Below are 19,863 nucleotides of genomic sequence, written 5' to 3' on the forward strand. Positions count from 1 at the left end.
TGAGTCGCAAAACCTCTGTCTTAATGTCCTAACTATCTCATTTTAGCTTTTCTGTCAAGCATGTCGATATGCACATATATCTGTGTGTATATGTGTATGCTAGATAACAGTAAGCCCTGAAAACATTCGGACCATCTGGAGAGCCTCCAGGTCAATAAACCTACTATAGCTAGATGAGCGGAACACACAGTGACAGAGCTAGTAACTAACAGAATTATTGGATATCTATATTTGTTGCTTTAATTTAACTAATTTTATTTAACTGAGGCAATGTATTTTACATGCCATTAAAATGATCCAGACAATAAAAGAGGACCTTAAATACTTAAAGTTCAACATTATTACTTAGCAGATTTGCAGAAAGAAAAGAACAGAACAAAATTAATAGTTAGGAAAACTATATGCACCATTTAAAAAAACACCTCTGTTTGCATGTGTCCGTATTTAGGTCTGAAAAGTTAGTGAATACAGAGATATGTAGGTAATGCATGCATATAAACACAGACAGATAGTCCTATTATCTCAAGCTGACTTAATTATCAAGAAACAGGCATGGCAAGGTCTGCATACAGGATCACAGGGCGTGTTACAGAGGCCTTCATTGTGAATACTGGAATGGTAGTGGCTAGATTCTGTGAAACTGGGGGTTGGGGGGCAATACTTAAAGCATTAGCCATATTGCCTGGCCTCTTTAAATAGGAGGATTGTGGATTTGGGGGGTATCTCCCACTGTGCATGGATGCAAGAGGTCTTGTGAAGCGCATCCTGTCAATGCAGGACCGAATACACTCCCACTACTTCCCCTGAAAAAAATAAGTGACTGCAGCAAAACACAGTGGAGGGGGCGGGACCAACACTTGTGATTGGAGGGGGGAAAAAATCTGGGTCAGACCTGGGGTTGATAATGCTGATACCTAGTAATCTCTATGGAAACACAAGCTTCACCCCCTTCCCCCACAACCTGACTTCCTCTTGCCTGAAACTGAAGCTAGCAACACAATCAGACAGCACGCAGGAGAGAGTGCAAAGCAGCAGACAGACTCTTCACAGACAAAAGGATGGAGGGGAATAGACAACCTCTTCCGCTTGCATGTTTGGTTCTGCAGTTACATAAGGTAATTCTGCTTCCTTGCAGGCAAACAACAACACTGCTGTGAAAATAAGAGAATTTCTTGATAACTTGTATTCCAATGCACGGTTTCCCACATGGGATTGTTCATTTAGTCTCCTCTTCCTATGGGAAGCCAGAGGTCAAGGTCAGCTTCAAAATGTGGTGTTTAAGATTCAGTCTCAGGGGCACTTCGGTAGGTCAAATCCTGCTGTAGTGTCTGTTTCTGTGTGTGTCTTTTTTATCTATGTCATCAAGAGGAAAACATTCACCATTATTACAACTGCTTCTGCAACCCACGATATGATTCTGAGTAAACTTAAATACTCACCTAATCTGTTTTGCATAGTTGGTTTCAATTTCTGATCTCTCCTTGACAAATTTGGTGTACTTTTCCACAAACTCGATCCCCACTGTGTATGCTTTTCCAAGTTGTCAAACTGATCCTGCAGAAAAGAAGAAGATGGTGATTACATCATCAAGAAGGAAAATAAAGCACTCTGTAATGCCATTTACATTGTAATAAGAAAGTTAAGCATTACAAACGATTCAATCAGTTCAATGACGGCACTGCAAGGGACCTACTGTCGATCTTTTGCTCACTTACTCTGGCCCACTTGCATTTTTACCTTTGCAGTTGAGCACTGCTCATACTAATCATTAAGTTTATTAAAATGTAACTTCTGTTTGTAGACTACTGCTCATCTGGCTTCCCACAGGCCACGCATTGGTTTATTCTCAGTAATTGATCTCAAACAACCTAAATTGTGATTTAAACTCTTCAAAGGACGTGTTTCCTGGAATAAGCCTGCAACTGTCCTCCTGACACCGAGTCATTTTCCAGCAAGTTTCCCCTTGCTACTCTTAATTTAATTTCAAATTGTGGTCTGTTACAGAGAAAAAGTAGAGCTCATAGTAAAAACAGGCAGCAGCAGCAGCAGCAGCAATCCTCACTACTGATAACCAAACACAGCTGTTCAGACTGAACTCATTCTTCATGATTCGTTCATGACTTGTGAGGAAAAAATGAGCCTTTAGTTGGCTGAGGTCACGTCTTGAAATTCATCACTTCAAAAAAGAAAAGCCTTCATCTGAATATCGATTTACATACGTGCAAAGTTTCACTAACAATCGTATGCTTAATTCCAAGAGAATTACAAAATAATTCCAAAGGTGAACAACAAAAAAGACACGGACAACCTTAGTGCGGCTCCAACAATCTCCCATCCTCTCTTCTAACATGTCGGTAGTCTTCCTGAGTGCAGATAATTGCTCTTAAGCACAGTGCAAAAAGTTCTTTCTAATTCTCAACGCAAACCATGCAGGGCACTTTAGAACATCCTCCACAAAGAGCGCTTTCTTACCCTAGACACAGGAAGTGGTTGTGGTGATGAAAAGTTTAAGAGGTGTAGTGTAGCCTATGAGAAGGTGTGTTAAACTGGCTTATTTGTTAGAAGTGCAAAATATTCAAACACTTCAGGAAAACATATTTCTAGCTTTACTGAAGCCACAAATGTTGTCTAGAGGGTGATCAAAATTTCTTGCACACCTTTGAACAAGCCTTCACACAATTAACTGCTACTAAAGCAAAAACAATGGAGTGAGAAGGATGAGGGTGAGGGGTAGTGGTGCACTCTGCATTGTTAGTCAGTTTCAATGAGCAATCACTCCTCATCAACGAGCGACTCAGCAGAAGATGAAATCAACAGATTTACACATTTTTACTGAAATTAAACTCTGCCTCATCAATCCTAAAGTCTAAACTTTCAGACACCCATCCACTGCTTGTTGTTATCGCCCAAGCACATGCTCACTCTGAGACGCCATGTTCCAATTAAAGCAATTAACAATATTTACTTCATGATGAAAATTATTACAGACATCCAGCATTCAGGGCACAAAACAGAAAACAATAAGCACACATAGCTGCACCCACATCATGCACACAAAACCCTCCTCTCCTCCTCTGCACACATAACTCAGATTACCCTTTTTGTAGGGGCACCATCTTATCCACTGTGTCTCGTCGTGGAATCATTCAAAATATACAAATCCAGAAAATGTCCATCCGATGTCCTCCAAATTAGAGCACCAAAAAGCTGTGGTTAATTTGGAGAGGGCATCCACAAGACCATGCTCTAGATATCCACAGTTAAAGGGGTAACGTCATGGGGAACAATGAACCCCCACTTCTACACAATAACAACAGAAACTGGCCAGTTCAAGCAAGTAATTCCTGATTATCCAGAAACAGCAAGAATGTGAAAGACCAGGGGAGGAACTCGCGCAGCAGTGGCTCACTCAAGTGCACGCTCTGAATCTGAAGCTATGGCTGCCCACAGCATTCAGGCTTAATGCTCCATCAGCCGTAAGGTGGAATAAGTGGGATGAGAGAGGACAGTGAGAGAGAGCGGAAAAAACAGAGGGAGGGGTCATGAAAAGAATGGAAATGGCAGAAGAGGCGGGATTATATGCGAGGGGATTAAAATTACAAGAGGGACTAGCCCACATTGCTGGGGTCTTGTAAACATTGTCACCTTGTTCACTTTACCATTTATCTAATTTAAAAAATAAAAAAATAAATAAAAAAATGGATCCATGATAATGATGAGTCATTCTGAGATCACGAATCAAGAGACACTTCCTGAAGTAAAATGGAAAAGCCATCAACCAAGCCATTTGCAGGCTACAAGAGAAAAAGTGTATTAATAAATTATGAATTAGAAGAGAGTGCGATCAAAGAAAGAAATGCATTATGTGAAAGTAAGACACAAGCATATACTCATACTTTATCATTAGGTTACACCACATTTTCAATCCTGTATTGTAATGCCATGATCTCAACAACAGGAGCATCTCAAGCTGGTTTTATTGATAAACTGGAGTTACTGACTTCCCAAACGTATCAGGTGGGGCAAACTTGACCTTTCTGCTGGGAGGTTTTGACCCCACATATTTCAAAGTAAGTACCTCTACTTGACAGGCATCAAATAAAAGGTCAGGTATTTTGAAGGCTCTATTTATATGAATGTAGACTCAGGCATAACTTTCATGTCAATGGTTAGAGGAACATAAAACGTGCATATATAGAACTGCTCAATTAAAAACTTTAAAACTTCCACTATGCATGTGCACAGATTCATAAGATGACGGCTCAAACCACAATGTCAACGTGATGAGCAGAGATGCTAATCCCATGAGACCATTGAAGACGCTGATTCAATTTAAAGAACTAGTAAGCCACAAAAAAGTTTTTAAAGCATACGCTTATGCTACGTTATGAATGTGTTTATTATTAAGGGAGAAAAACATCCAAACCTATATAGCCCTGTGTGAAAAAGTGTGACATTAGACCTTTTGTTTACATTTGTGTTATCTTATTTAATTTGTTTGATGATCTAAAACATTTAATTGTGACAAACATACAAAAAAAATAGTAAACCAGTATGGAGCAAAGACATTTTCACAACACTGTTTATTACAATAACAAGAAACAGGCCTGTCACTGCACAGCTGAAGCTGAACCTCCACATGACTGACTTATGTATCTTGGTGCTGGCTCTTTTTGGGCAAGGTCTCCACATGTCTGATTTAGGAATCACAAAATAGATGTGACCCAACAGATTCAAATTGCTCACCGTCTCTGATTAACTCATTCACTGCCATTGACGTCTATAACGGTCAATGGCAGTGAATGAGTCAATGGGTTTAACTCATTCACTGCCAATGGCTGGCAGTGAATGAGTTAAATGTCATGCTACTTGCCAAAAAAACCGACACAAGTCAACTAAGCCAATATAATACATACATTTGCTTTGCAGAATTGTGAAAACGTAACTAGTTTTTGACACGGAACACACTAAATGAATGACTGCCAAAATTCAATCAAGTGTAATTAGTCGTAGCCCTAAAAAACACGAGAAAAATTCAAGTAGAAATACGGAATATGATAACAAAAGTGGTTTGAATACAAACAAAACCTCTAACAGACATTAAATTTGAAACAATCCATTCCATTAATCCTCCTACTGCCCCTTGTACTAATAACTTATGACAACCATCCTTTCATCTGCTGCCTCGGACACCTGACTTTATTGCTATCAAAGCCAATATGCTGGAATCCCTTCAGGAGATGACCCAGGTCCACTGCACTTATTTTTTCAGGATACCGTCCCAGTCAGTGAGCCACATGTACTAGTGTGGTCGTATATAAAAGAAAATAAATATAACTGTGTGACTAAATGTTTTTTATTATTCAGGAAATGGAAAACAGATTCAAACTGAGAACAAAGGGAACATTAGCAGTTACTAAATTTATGTAGGTGGTCCATGGGCTGTAAGAAAACTAATGCATATCTGTATAAGGGTCAGCCTCATAAACTCTAGTTATTCTTGAGCGTTTTAGGAAGATTACAGTGCAGGTATCAGACTGCCACTTAATCTGAACTAATACATACTATTGAACAACAACTTTTGCAATCCCACAAATAATAAAGGCCCAGGCCATTGCCTTGCTCCCCATTTAAAGACAGGCTTTCTCAACACATCAACTCATCTGAGGCAAAGATGAGCCAGTTTCACTGGAATGGTTACAAATTCCTGTTGGATTAAATTCACAGAAATATTTCACTTTGTAAACAATATATGATATTATGTGGTTGGAACTTCTCCCTCTATGCAAAATCTAATGAAAAAAAAGGGCACAAGTTATATATGAACAGTGACTAGTATTAAAAAAAAAAAAAAAAACTTCTAACACCAACATTCAGGCCCTTAAAATATCACTCCAACCTCTCTGATCATAGCAGAGCTTTTGAAAACCAGTGTAATTAAATCAAACCTCACGAAGACCTCAGGCTAAATTTCACAATTGCTATGAATTTAGTGGTATTCAAAGTCAAAACTAATCTTTTGACCCAGTAGCTTTAAAATAAAAATTTCCAGGTCATTTCATTGCTTCCATGATGTATACCTTACACTTCTTCCTTCAACTGAAAGAAGGGGCTTCTTTTCTTATCGTAACAACATTAGCAATAAGAGCTATTTGAAGGGATTTGGAGTAATCCATTCAGGGTTTTTTGTTATCTTTGATGTTACGCGTTTTTGGATGCAACAGTGGCCTAATCTATGAAGATTTTATTATCTATCCTATGGGAAACAATAAAATAGTCTTATCCTAATAATCAGTTCCTAACCACTGAATAATTTTGAATAACACATGCACCTTTTAAGCAGTATATATTTCTTTAACTGTCAAAAGAAATGCAGTGAAGTCATATACAAATAGTATTGAAGCAGAAAAATTATTTTCTGGCCTACTGTCTGTTCTCCTTTCTTCAGCAGCAGACAGTAGAGAGTATCAGCACGCTTACATTCAGATATTTAGTAAGCGTAGAATCAACAATTAAAATAATTAGCCTAAAATAAAAATTATGTTTAAAGAACAAGGCATCAGATCAATCATCTTTAGCACCCTGCTCCCCAGGTTTTGTTAACCTCTTAAGCCCCAACGCCCCCTGATACGGGGGCAAAAGGCAGGAGATCAGTTAGGCTTGGGGCTTAAGAGGTTAAAGATTGAGATATTTGCTTTTGATTACTACCAAAGCTGCTAAGCTAAATGTGAGTATTTAGGACAGCCCTAGACTTTTCACTTCATGAAGGAATGCAGGGAGCACCAAAAGGGAACCGTTTAGCATAGTTATCTCTCCTTTTGTACAGCCAGGATAATGAGATCATGGAAAAAGCACCTGAAACAGGCCCTGTGTTACATCAGCAAACTTCTGGGCACACTTCTTATATTACTGGACTCATACCAACCCTGAAGAGGTCAGTTTGCTGCTCTGCTGATCACAGTAAAAATCAATATGCCATTAAAGCACAAGAATAAAGAAAAAGGGGCAAGGGGGGGCTATTTCACTTGTCAACTCAGAGGAAAGAACATGAAAAGGAATTACAGACTAATAACTTTAAAAAATGAAAGTATGAATTATGTTTGGCTTTGTTTTGTTAGTAAAGAGTTTGTATAATGTGCTTCATTTATTTCTCTCTGCAACATAGTCAATTCTACAGTAAATGAAAAATAAATTAAAAATAACAATAAGTCCCCACTGGGAAATGTTTTACTGAAATTATTTTGATGCATCGCTTTTTCTTTTTTTTTTATTTATGCAATTGCAAAATTCCAATTAAGCCTTTAATCGGATTTCAACTTTAAACATAAGGAGTCTAACCACCCACTGAAAGGCTTTGAATGAAAAGAAAGAACAGAAAGTGGTGAGGTCACACGAGCACAGAGGGTAACCCGGAGTGGTCGAGGAGACAGATGCTCACCTAGAGAGGGAGCAGTGCAAAAGTCCATGGATGCTTTTGCCTTTATTTTGAAGGGTCAATGCGTTGACTGAAGAGCAAGAACAGCAGGTCTGTGCTGTCAAAGGAGGAGCTCTTTCTTTTCTACTTGTCTAGACTTTTGCTGGTGGAAGTGAATCATGCAAGGTATATAATGACGGGGATTCCTACACAGACCACTGACTGTCTGAGTTGCAGAGGTTTTTGTTTTGTTTCACACCAAACTAGTGTTATGGTTATCAGAACAGCTTTAAACTCGAATCACGGGAAATATGAGCAAGCTATTTTGAGTCTCATTAGCTGACAAACCCCGTCCCGAATGAGAAGAGTGAGGAAGAATCTGCTTTCACTGAGAACTGGTCATTAAGCTGTGAGGGTCACACCAAAGAAAGAAAGAAAAAAAACAAATAGCCCAATTGTTCTACCAAATGTAGCCTCAACTTTAAAAAAAACAAAGTTGCACAAAATGTCCTGGTCTGGTTTATTAAGTGATTATTCAGAACGTTACATACAGCTTTTTACTGACCAGACAAAAGCACCACCCTCAGAGATGGAGTGAAAACTGATGTCCCCCTGAGTGGGTCAATGCAGCGTTTTCTTGTGCCTCCTCACGACAGTGGGCGTTCAGCTGCAAGAACAAATATTTGGTGGAGATGCCAAACCCTCTCTCTGACACACATCAGGCTTTGTCCAATAAAGTGGGGTGGAACAATGCCTCCATAGCTCGGTATGACCCCCTAGTCCAGGAGGAGAAATTGGTCACGATTGATTTAAACTAAAGAGCTACATCTTTAAATCCAAGGTGTTTTCACAACTGTGGTAAACAAATCCCCCCAAACCAAATGGCTTAATTAGTAAAATTACTGAAAGTTTACTTTTAGTCAGCTGAAAACTACCTGACACCAGGTCACAGATGTGTTGCTTCATTTTGTTAAAATAAGCAGTCGAGGGTAAATTTTGCATTTGTTTGCATACTACAGCTCAAAACAAAATTATTTTCATCTGCAGCACGAGCTGTAGGTACTCGTCACTCGTCTCCAACTATGAACAAAATCATTATCAAACACCATCTAAAAGCCGGTCTGTGTTAGGATGTTACACTAACTTTAATGTTAAATGTTTAAGGCTTTGAGTGTGAAATTATGATGATTACTTCAAAGTAGGTTTGGTCTAATAATAGTTTTGTAAATGGTACACGTATTCAATCACAGCTCCACCAGCTGCAGCGTGGAGTAGCAACATATGTTCATTCAAAAGAATGAACATATGTTCATATTTAAATAGCACAAAATTCAGTGAGTTACAAAAGTCAATAAGTAGCCTACCTGCAAACTTATGGGCAATGGCAACTTTAAAGAAAGAAAGTACACTCAGAGGCATCATAACTTGGGTTAAAAGGACTTATTATGGTGTACGCACTAAATTTACCTATGTCCTCATAATGAATTAAAGCCAAAAAGGACTAGCAGGTTGAAAACTCTTCAAATACAGTGCCCCCCTGCCTCAGTCTTACCAACAACAACAAAACTGATGATGATATGAAAACAATTTTTATTATCACTTTTTAGGATCAGCTATCAACTGTCTCATGTTAGGTAATATGAAAATAACTGTGAAAGTACAAGGCACACGTGTCCAGGGCAAATGCACATGTGCAGCAACCATACACGCAAAACTTCCTGTAAAATATGAACAGCTGTTTGAGGCGGTGGATGACCTTACGTAAAACAAGTCTTGTTTGCATGCACTGCAGGTATTTATAGAAATAACTCCTCTGATGGTCTGAAAATTTAAGGATGGAAGTTGATTCATGCACATGTGCATAATGCACTCTTGCTTTAAGCTATAGGTTTTTTTTTACTGTGCTATCTTGTTATTTACTTCTGTCTTGTAACACTGGTAAGAAGTATGAGCTCTCATAGGTTTGCTCCTTTAATAAGAAGAGCTTCTTGTGGCATTTATGTAACAGGACATTTCTGCATGTCAGTTGTTAGTCATAGCCAACTCAAGAAGGAAAGTTTGGACATCAAATGGAAAGTTCTGCTGCAGCTCGGCGTCTCTTCTTTCACTCAGACAGTATATCAGAACCCTTTATGACTGTTACCCATACCTTTGACTAATCCTGCTGTTTGTCTGAACTAAACGAATCACTGTGCAAATATGACTGAAGTCAGAAATACTTGACTTACAGCACTGGTCGTTTTCATCTGCAGTAGCACCTGTAGATACTCGTCACTAGGGCTCAGCGGTGGCTCTTCTTTCTGTTCCTCTTTTTGTGTAATCACAGAAAGAGCACTGTCCAGAAAAACAAAAAACTCACTTCTTCTCCGCAACATGGTCACTGTTTTCATGAAGCAACAGGATAGGAAAATAAATCGCAAATTAATCCGTCTCACTGGGATAAAATAGAAAAGAAAAACCTGTCCTGAAATAATAATTGAGTGCTGATAGTTTGAAGATCCAGAATACAGTGGTGCAAAGACTCCTGATAATACCTAATACGCAAACATTTTTCATTTCACAGGGGCCAGTGTAAACTCCGAGAATGCACCAAGAATAAGAAGCATAATGAGAAGGAACTAGCACAGAACTTGATTAAACCATGAAGTCATTAATCTGATTACTACACCCCCTTCTACCTTTACTACCCAATAGGCTGCTTTGTGGCTAATCCTGCAAACACACATTAGCCATTGTTCCTGCTGAGCTGTTTTTCTTCTTTTTGGAGGATAAAGCTCTTTAATTCTTTATATAACACGGTCTGTGGAATGAAGGAAACTTTGAACTTTGGAAAATGCCCAATTTGAATGAACTGTAATGAATTTATATTTTAGTCTGTCAGTTGATAATCATCTCTCATTTCTTCAAGCTGAATGTTATCTACATTTAACTGTGATAGATTCCCTGTCCATAAGCTTCATAAGATTATATAAATGGATCACTAAAGCAAGAGGTGTACTGACTGTCCATTACATATAGGCTGATCTATACTTTACCTAAATCTGGCACTCTAATTTGCGAACAACTTGCAATTGAATCAACCTATAACAGCATTTTCTGATATTAGCTTATTGCAGATATATGCTATTATAGCACATAGGAAAGATCCTCTGTGAACTTACCTGAACTACTGTTTTAAAGATTTCAGCCATAATTACTATTGCTACTTTTTGTTTTGTTTTGTTTTTTAACAGCTAAATTATGAGAGGAGTGCTAAGTGCTAATGGCAGTGCTAAGTTATCACCAGTTTGACCAGCTCAAGGCATCCATAGCTAAGGGTGTATTATACAAACACAATCCCTCTCGTCATTGCTAAAATTCATCCCCTATAAATAAATAAGCTATGAAAAGACTTCTTGCAGTGTCTGTTGGTCTAGTGTCAGATAATGTAAAATAATGAGCTTAAAAAAGCTCCAACATGCACCAAAACAGTCTCAGCACCCACCTTGTATTAAAAGCAACCATGTCTCAAACATGAATAACTTTTAAGTGTGAAGACAATTTAAATGAGAGTGGTAACTGCACAGCTGCAGATTGCTCATCTTTGGAACCAGCCTCAATTGGCCATTTAAGGAAATGCACCTTTGGCACTTGGACATTGGCTTCATTTTTACAGGCCCAGAGGTTGCTGCTTGGTAAATAAATACAGACACATGCCAAAGCAGTGAGTTAATACTGACTTCAGGTTCTAAATGACACCCCTGCTCAGCTGTCCCTAATAGTATAGATGCCGGGTTTCAAGGCAGTCATGCTACATGTTGCCATGACATGCCCGATTTAAATACTTTCCACTGAATAACATACTAACAACATGTTCCTTTGCAGTGGCTCAAACTATACTGTCTGAGATTACTGCACATCTTTGTCAACAAGTCTTAAAATCAAATTATGGCTGCCATGGGACTTATGTAATTTTAAAAAAAAAACACAAACAAACTGCACTACCTTATAATTAAGTCTGCTGGCAAACATTGTGGTTGTAAATGAGAGACTAGATTAAACATGTTTGCATCTCATGTATTTTACACTTTGACCCAACTGTCTTGCTAGAGACTTTCTTCAGAAGTGACACGGAACATTTATTGCAAATGCTTCCAACTCACTCCAGCTTAGCTTCAGATAACAAGGGTCAAACCACTTTCTTTAAGGTGAAGGCGCACATCAGCAAGAAGTCATTTATACTTGAGTGGCACAACACAATTTAAAAGTGAAGTCATACAACTACTGCTAGCGCAGTCAGGGAGCAGTGTTGCTAATACAACAGAGCGCGCTGTTTTTCACTAGTGTACTTGTTTTTTTTTTTGTTTTTCACTAGTGTACTTGTTAAACCAACACAGCTGAACAAAAGCCAGTAATCTGCTAACAGGCCACACAAACTGTGGGACCATAACTGGATTTTATAAATCCATTCATTTCTCTCTCTTTTACGCTCATGTTAATATACGTGTACAACTTCTCCACAAGGTAAAGGCCTTAGGGAACATGGAGTACTTTCACTTATCTAAATGAGCTGAGATATGTGCTACAGTTTCCCAGGCAATCTCTAAATTATGTGGCAGTCGTTTCGCTCCACCCTAACATGCCTCATCTCAGGATATGAGTAAAGATGCCTCTTTTTAGGGGCTGCCTGACAAGACAGGCAGATTACTCATCATGGAGGCACTTACACAAAAAAAACACGTTGACAATTCTAAGTTCTATGCAGTATTTTCTATTTTAATGTACAGTATATGGAGGGCAACAACTATTCAGGGAGAAATGTGAGGGACATAGCTGTTACTGAATGGGAATCGGGGTTAAAGATTTAAATGGCATTTACTGTTAAAGCTATTTTACACTACAATCAGTGCTCTCTGTCCTCTCTGTCTGGCATCATTAACTATTAATTATTAATGTAAGTGCACACAATTTACCTTCTACCTTATTCAAAATACCAGTCTAGCTGAGACAAAATAGGTTTAATGCAGAATCCTGCAAAAGCAGAATCCATTACAACACTGTAGTTTTCCAAAGAAGCCTCAAAAAAGCTCACACAGTCACTTATTAACCATAAAATATGAAGTCAGTTCTTCTTCTTCTTCTTCTAACTGTAAAGGAAGGAATATCACAGATATAATCAAAACTGAAGGGACTGAGGCTGAAGAACCAATGCCTGTTTAAGAAGTTGGTGCATCCCCCCCAAAAAACTACAACACATAAATGCTGTATTGACATGGTCAAAGCAAACAAACAGTATTTTAAAGCTGTTTCCAAACGAGTGAACATGAAAAGAGTGTAAGAGACAAGAGCTACTGAGCAATATTAAAGAAAGGTATGAGTGGGCTAGAGTAATTGGTAGAAATGGAGTCCCGCAGTTAAAAAAGTGGGAGACAAACGTGTGGTAACTGGATGTCTGCATGGTCCAGTTTTTATTACCACTAAATCATTTGACATGAATAAAGTCCTGAAGTAACTGATAATATGGTCTGACCACATCTTGAATAAAAATGAACAGATTTCCAGAAGGCAAAGTATCAGGAAGTGCATTCACAACAACCACTAAACTCGTGTTTTCAGCACGTTCTCACACACACACACACACACACACACACACACACACACACACACACACACACACACACACACACACACACACACACACACCCTGATGCTTCCTAGATGGTTATATGTAACATCTGTGCTATCACATACAGTTTGTCTTTGGGGATAACAAAAATGTAAAAGCCACAAAAATAACAAACAATAAATACACTACCATCACTACAAGTCACACTTACAGTATGCGGTACAATATAACAGCAATTAGGATAATACAGACAGCTACAAGGTTCAGGTGACAACATGTCAACTTGGAGTGACTGCAGTTCAACAGCTGTATATTTGCCACTGTCACAGCAATGATTAGAATCTGACTTTACAAATAACAAAAGAGGTGGTGACTAAAGATTAGAGGTTACAGTTACACTCTGTGGTGGGAGGAAATGAGTCACATTTCCATGGACAACATGACAAAACAGCCTAAACCGCTCCCATTGTGGAGGAAGTCACGTGTCATCTGAAAAGCACCAAATTTTCACATTTAAGAAACCAGCAAATGGGAAATCAAATCAAATTCTACTTTAAATGGTCTAGCTAATTTAAAAAAAAATGCTGTGAGCCAATTCTGTATGAATGCCGCTTTCTTCTGTTCTTCACTCCTTAAGAGTCTTTAGAACAAATCCAGATTCATTCATCTTTGTTTAGCATCACAAGAGCTTAAAGAAGGAGGAGAAGAGAAAATAGACTGGAAGTGGTATCGCTGAGTCAGCAGGTGGGTGGTGACGGGTACAAGATTTAATGGTGAGAGCAATGGTGGTTGTAGTCTGCCAAGGGTTTCAGGCTCTGACCCCCACTGACTCCAACACACTGATAGAAAGAAACAAGCTAGCTCAGGTTTCAGTCCTGGAAATGCCCTGAATATCAAGAGAACACCAGGAGGGATGAGGCTAGAGCCCAGGGGAGCTTGAATCAAGATGAAATGGAACAGCAGAAAACACTGGGGAAATATCTGCCTAACACTAGACTCCAAAAACACCACCAGGAAAAGAGCCCTGAATACTTCACTGCTGCAAATGCAAGACTAAAACCATCAGGTGTTGACTTAAAATTTCCAATTAAAAATATAAGAGAAAGCAAGCAAGTTTACAAATCCTCTCCAAACCGTACAACTTTCCCCACACAGATCCATGTCTTGGGTGAAACTGGCAATACAATACAATGCACGATCAAAGAAACTGGGAAAGTGCACTTCACTTCTGTGGGATATTGTGTCCTCATTCATAAATCCAGTGATGCTTCTGTAAAGCTCAACTCACCTTAAGCTGCTGCTCTTTGAGTAGAGTTTCAGCCTTGTCCATGTTGCCTCATCAATTAGTTATGTCACAGGAAAAGACACTTTTACATCCTACAGGCAGTGCAGACTTAGCGGACTCCAACATAACTGTGAGAAAAGCAGCTTCTGTCCAGTTCCCAAATTATCCACACGAGAGAAGTGAAACATTCAAGGTGTGTCATAATGGAAAGCTCTATAGTCACATTGTAAAGCCAGAAGGTGAGGTTAACTTCTTTTTTCAGTTTTCACAGCTATGCAACTTTGGTTTTTGAGAATATTATGTGCATCTTCTTCTTTCATTGATCTTCATATAGTAGCACCTCTGCAGCTTAAAGCACCAGCTCTACACTGTGCATCTGAGCAACATCTCAGAGGAAATGCTGCGGTCTTGCTTTCTTCAATACTTCAATCCGACTTGATTTAGATTTTTTGTTTTAAATTAAAGGTGACAAGACCTCTATAGTTAGGAACAAAATTTTAATTTTTTTCTGACACCAGGTCCACATTGAAACAGTCACAAGTTAGACCACATTTGACTTCCTTCTTGTTTCGTTCCATTCGGTCACATTTGTACATAATGCTTATTCCCTTTTGTGCATGCATGTGATTCTAATTGTTTTACTCAATTCTCTGCTTTCACAAAAAGAAAGCCAGTTATTTCCTAACAATCTTGCAAAGACTTTGATGCCAACTTACTTTTTATAGCATTTTGTCAGAATGTAATGATGTTTAATATCCTGGTTAGGTTGTATTGTCAGTGGCAAATGCTGTTTAGAAATAATGTTGCAAACCACAGCAAGGCTCTTCTGACACACTGTTTCTGACACACTGAGCATCTAACTGGTACTGTGACAAGGACATGAGTGGGATGGCATGCCAGTAAACATTCTCAAAACCTTTCTTTAAGAACACAGTGAATGCTATTATCGGTGCTGTGATGTTGCACCAAAGGTATTCAACATTTTGGAGTTGACTGGTTGGTGCTTTACTCATTGTGAGTAATGCAGTTCAAACAATAAAGACCCACCACAAGTCAAGTTCATTTATTTACCCTGTTAGTCTGTCTAACGCTCACATTTGCAAGCCACAAAAGTAATTTGATACAGTTCTGCTAACACTTTATTCTCTATTGTGATAAAGTTTCAGTTATACTCTACTGTCTCCACAAAGCAGCAAAGGGAGAAATATCGCCATAAGATCTGTTTGCACTACCTCACCATGTGGCTAAGAGTTTAGAAACTGTGCTCTACTTTTACTTCACTTCCTGAAATATCATACACTTTCCTGTTCAAAGCGAGAAACAACAGGATGAGCTTGTTGAAAAAGTTCAGTGCATGTCGTGACTCAACCTTCATCTGTCACGCTGCATGCTCCTTTTAAGGCTAATGTCCAGTAATTTGTGTCGTGCCAGGCTAATAACTACAGCTGCAATGATTAAGCAATGGATGGTTTACGCAAGCAGAATTTTTGATATTTCATCCATTCATGTTCAGCTATGCTGTTCTCTCTAGATTTATAGCAAATGGATAGCGTTGCATTAAGTGAGTGCAACATTACACTCGAGCCTTGTGACAGCTAATGCTCATATTACACTGGCAGAAACCGTGCACTCATCTTAAAACAGTTATTATGATAACTATTTTATTGTGAAAACTTTTCTGCCTATAGCTCTTCAAATGTGAGGGATGTCTACTTATATTTGTTTAATAAACATCAAAGTAACTGGATTGTACATAATAAAGATCGTGCATAGATGCAGGGCACAACTAAATGTACATGCAATCTAACCAACAACATACTGGTTAGTTACATCCTTGTTCTACTTAAAAGTGTGGGTGCTGCCACAATAGCATAGCTGAGGTTGCTGTGTTGGGACGACAGCGCAATTAGCTGTGTGCATTGTCCACCTGCAGAGCACTGCTCAAATCAGCCTGCATGTTGAAGAATCAAGTGTCTGGACTCTATTCAGCCTGCTAAGAAAAAAAAGCAAGCATCTGGTTGTAATACATTATTCTCTGCAAAAAAAACTTGTAAATGCTTTCCAGACCAAAAGGTACACATGAAAGTCTGTAAAGTACCTCAAGGGTATGTTGGCTATGCATGACTACCTAGGCAATAGCATTTGTCAGCCAAGCATTGTGGTACAAAAGTGAAAATACACAGAGAGCACAGAAAAACTGCAACAAAATGTGGAGTGCCATTGGGTTTTTTTTTTGTGAACTTTGGACCAGGTAAATTACTGGAGAATTCAGTGAGTGGCTCCCCCTCCTTTTTTTCTGAAATGAAAAAACATCCCTATGTTAACTATCTCCAGACCCCTTGATGTCTACTAGAAGAAAAAAAATCAAACTTATAACATTGACTTTAGACTGCTGTTTGTGTCAGGGCAAAAAGGGCTCCAAGCTGCAATCCTAAAGAGACTGTAATGTGATGTATTGCACACAGGTAAAAACCAAGCAAATAAATTTCTCAAGCTGGACACCTCATATTAAAAGAAGTTGTGTTTGCTATAAATATTTGCATGAAAAACGGTGCAACGTGAGTTTATGTAAATACACTCTGACCCTCCTGACGGGTTCAAATCTATACTCCGTGCTTGGCTTCATGCATGTCTGTGCCAAAGCACAAACTAGCACATGTGCTATATTTAAAACGTGCAATTAATTGTGAAACAGCCAACAAGCAAGCACCTCTGGGGGGAGAAGAATCACTCTTTCACACTTGCAACAACTACCTATTATCGAGTCATAAAAAAAGAGTTCTGTAATGTTCATTACTGCTTTGCTTTTTCCTTTTTCTTTACATGGTTGCCTTACAAGTGTGAGCATGTGTCTGAATACAAATTAGGAAATGCCAGCTAGCTTGATGAGGGCTACTTCCAGGTTGTAAGAAGTTCAACACTGCCTGAAAGTCAATTTCAAAGAGGAATAGGCTTAAAAGTGACATCATGGTAGAGGAATTTATTGTAGTCGGGTCACTGGGCTTCTACTTTGTCTTCTGCTGCTGCTCATAAAGGTCTTGGTGACTCCAGGAACCATATTATTGTCTTTTCAGACAGGCCTATGTAGTATGCGGTTTCTTTTTTTTCACAGCAACTATCTTGACATGAAATAAGAGGTGTTACTAATCACATTAATTACACCTCTGATCCTTCGCTAATGTGATTAGCAACACCTGCGTTAACCTGCTATTTCGAAACAGCTACTATGGCAAAACTTTTTACTTCAAAATCTATCTGAAATCTCTGTGTAGATGCAAATACTTTTTAGAGAATGCAAATAACTACACAGCTGGGGGGCTTAAAAGTAGCGACTGTAATAAATCCATAAGTAGTGAAATGAGTGTAACCTGCTACTTAGTGGAAGAACGAGTTCAACATTTGCCTCTGGTTTTAGTAACCTCAGGATCAGAGATGCACAACTAGGGGAACTTAACCTTATCTACTTCCTCTGCTTGCTTTGATAATGCAGCCTGTGAGATGTGCGCATTTATCTGCGGGTTAGCCATGCATTACACGGTAACAAGCAAAGAGAAAAAAAGGCAACCGTCGCCGCAAAGAGAACAAACAGCCACAACGATTTGTCTGCGCTGGGAAACGGGAATTGCCGTGTTATATTGCGAGGGGGTGTGTGCAAAAGCGTGGTTTGAAAGGCTCAAATGTAAACTAAAATGGATGGCGAGCTAACGCTAGCTGCCCATATTTATGCACCATTCCCTTCTTGCTAACAACACCATACCACCTCGTAGTAATAAAACACACAATCTCACGCAATAACTGCTACAAATTAGCCCCCCTTTAGCTTATGTCATCGAACACTAACACGCATAAAGACGTGCTCGCTAGACATCGTTTTTAGCGGAAAAAAGCGGGGTACTGCGCATTGTCACACGCGTGTTTATTCTGAGAACCGTTATACGCACACACACGGACTCAATGATAAAGCGAGAGCAAACGTTACAAGTGCACCAGGACTCACCCATAGCTCTGTCCCCCAGCTCATGGTTTCAGTGTGATGTCCTAGGAATAATCCACAGCTCGTACGAGGTCTTTCCAACACACACAGCGCCGATAGCAGACGTGATTTTTGCCTCTGTGGTATTCGCCTGTCAACGTTGAGAAGAAAAAAACCGCTCCTCTCCTTGTAGGTGTTTTTTTTTCACACTCTCATCCTGTCTGACACAAGATGGCCAAGAGCAAGAGCTGCAGCATAATCTTCAAACAGGGTAGTCTCGCTAAATGCAGCGCGCGGGCACAAGCGCCAATGACAGCTGCTCCTGCGCGCGCACAGCCGAGAAGAATAAAAAAAAAAGCCTGGTGGGGGGTGTCACTGCGGGGTTGTCCAATAAAGCCTTTACCGATATCTCTGCTCGCTCACTCTCTTCGCTGTGTCATTGCACTGGTGAAAAGCCCGTTTAGAAATGCTATATGAACGCAGGGGGGTGGTGTGAAAGGGGTCGCCACCCTTGGCAGATGTTGCATTGAATAGTCCCAGAGGGTTTCGGAGTAACTTCTGGCCAACAAACCCTACTTTCTCTCTCGTCTTTTGTCAGGGTTCCCCCCCACCCCTTGTCTGAAGAGCCATGGCGATCACGCATGACGCCGACAACGCCTTTAATGTAACATGTACCTCACAAGATCCACAATATGTTACATACTTATAGGTTTGATGTATATTTTCTATCTACTTAAAACTTTGCGTAGCGACAGGTGGCCGTTGTTTGCGTCATCTAGCGCAATTATACATAAAACTACTTAGGGTAGCTAAACTAGTTTAGTTCTCAAATAAAAAGCACCTTATACTTGCTCCCTCTTGTTCCAAATTATATTTTTATGTTCCCTACAATATACGCTAATTAAGTATAAATATAACTATATGTTACAAATAGGGAATTATTTTCATATTCAACATATCATCCAGGCGTAAACATTGGTCTAATCAGACACCTGTAATGGCCATCACATTTATTGTGATGATTTATGTCGATCGTCTTTATTAGAAAACATTTCAGTCACGCACTATGCTTTCCTCCGTTACTATAGCAACACCGCCATCTGTTGGCAGAAAACAGAGACACACCAGTCCAACCACTGTGCGTATCAGCACAGATTAAAGAAAACAGAAAAGCACTACAAAAAGAGAACAGGGATCTATGGAGTGCCAGGACTGCCATAATGCATTAATTAAATATACCATTAAATAATTAATTAAATGTGGCAATAATTAATTAAAATTGGAATTAATTAATTAAATAAATAGTTATGACACATGTAATTAATTAATTATTGACACATTTAATTAATTATTTATGTATTTCACATTTTAATTAATTATTGACACATTTAATTAATTAATTATTGACACATTTAATTAATTATTTATGTATTTCACATTTTAATTAATTATTGACACATTTAATTAATTATTGACACATTTAATTAATTATTTAATGATATATTTATTTATTTCATTTTGGCAGTCATGGCGCCTGGCTCTCATCATGAAATAATTTTATCTGTCAGCCTCACCCATCAAACTCA

At 38.9% G+C, this 19,863-nt stretch overlaps 1 long non-coding RNA gene across 2 annotated transcripts; it reads right to left on the reverse strand.

Moving 5' to 3' along the window:
* Nucleotides 1–11: 11 nt before the first annotated feature.
* LOC120718714 lies at nucleotides 12–18,891 on the reverse strand. Of its 2 annotated transcripts, XR_005692547.1 has the most exons (3): nucleotides 18,302–18,856; nucleotides 1,440–1,554; nucleotides 12–1,353 (listed from the first exon to the last, which is right to left on the reverse strand). It is a non-coding gene; the product is annotated as an uncharacterized LOC120718714 (long non-coding RNA). The 2 variants fall into 2 exon arrangements; XR_005692546.1 differs by lacking the exon at nucleotides 12–1,353 and having other exon boundaries at nucleotides 18,302–18,891.
* Between the last annotated feature and the right edge of the window lie 972 nt (nucleotides 18,892–19,863).

This window comes from Simochromis diagramma, unplaced genomic scaffold (genome assembly GCF_900408965.1).
Source record: "Simochromis diagramma unplaced genomic scaffold, fSimDia1.1 OVJJ01000682.1, whole genome shotgun sequence".
Taxonomy (NCBI): domain Eukaryota; kingdom Metazoa; phylum Chordata; class Actinopteri; order Cichliformes; family Cichlidae; genus Simochromis; species Simochromis diagramma.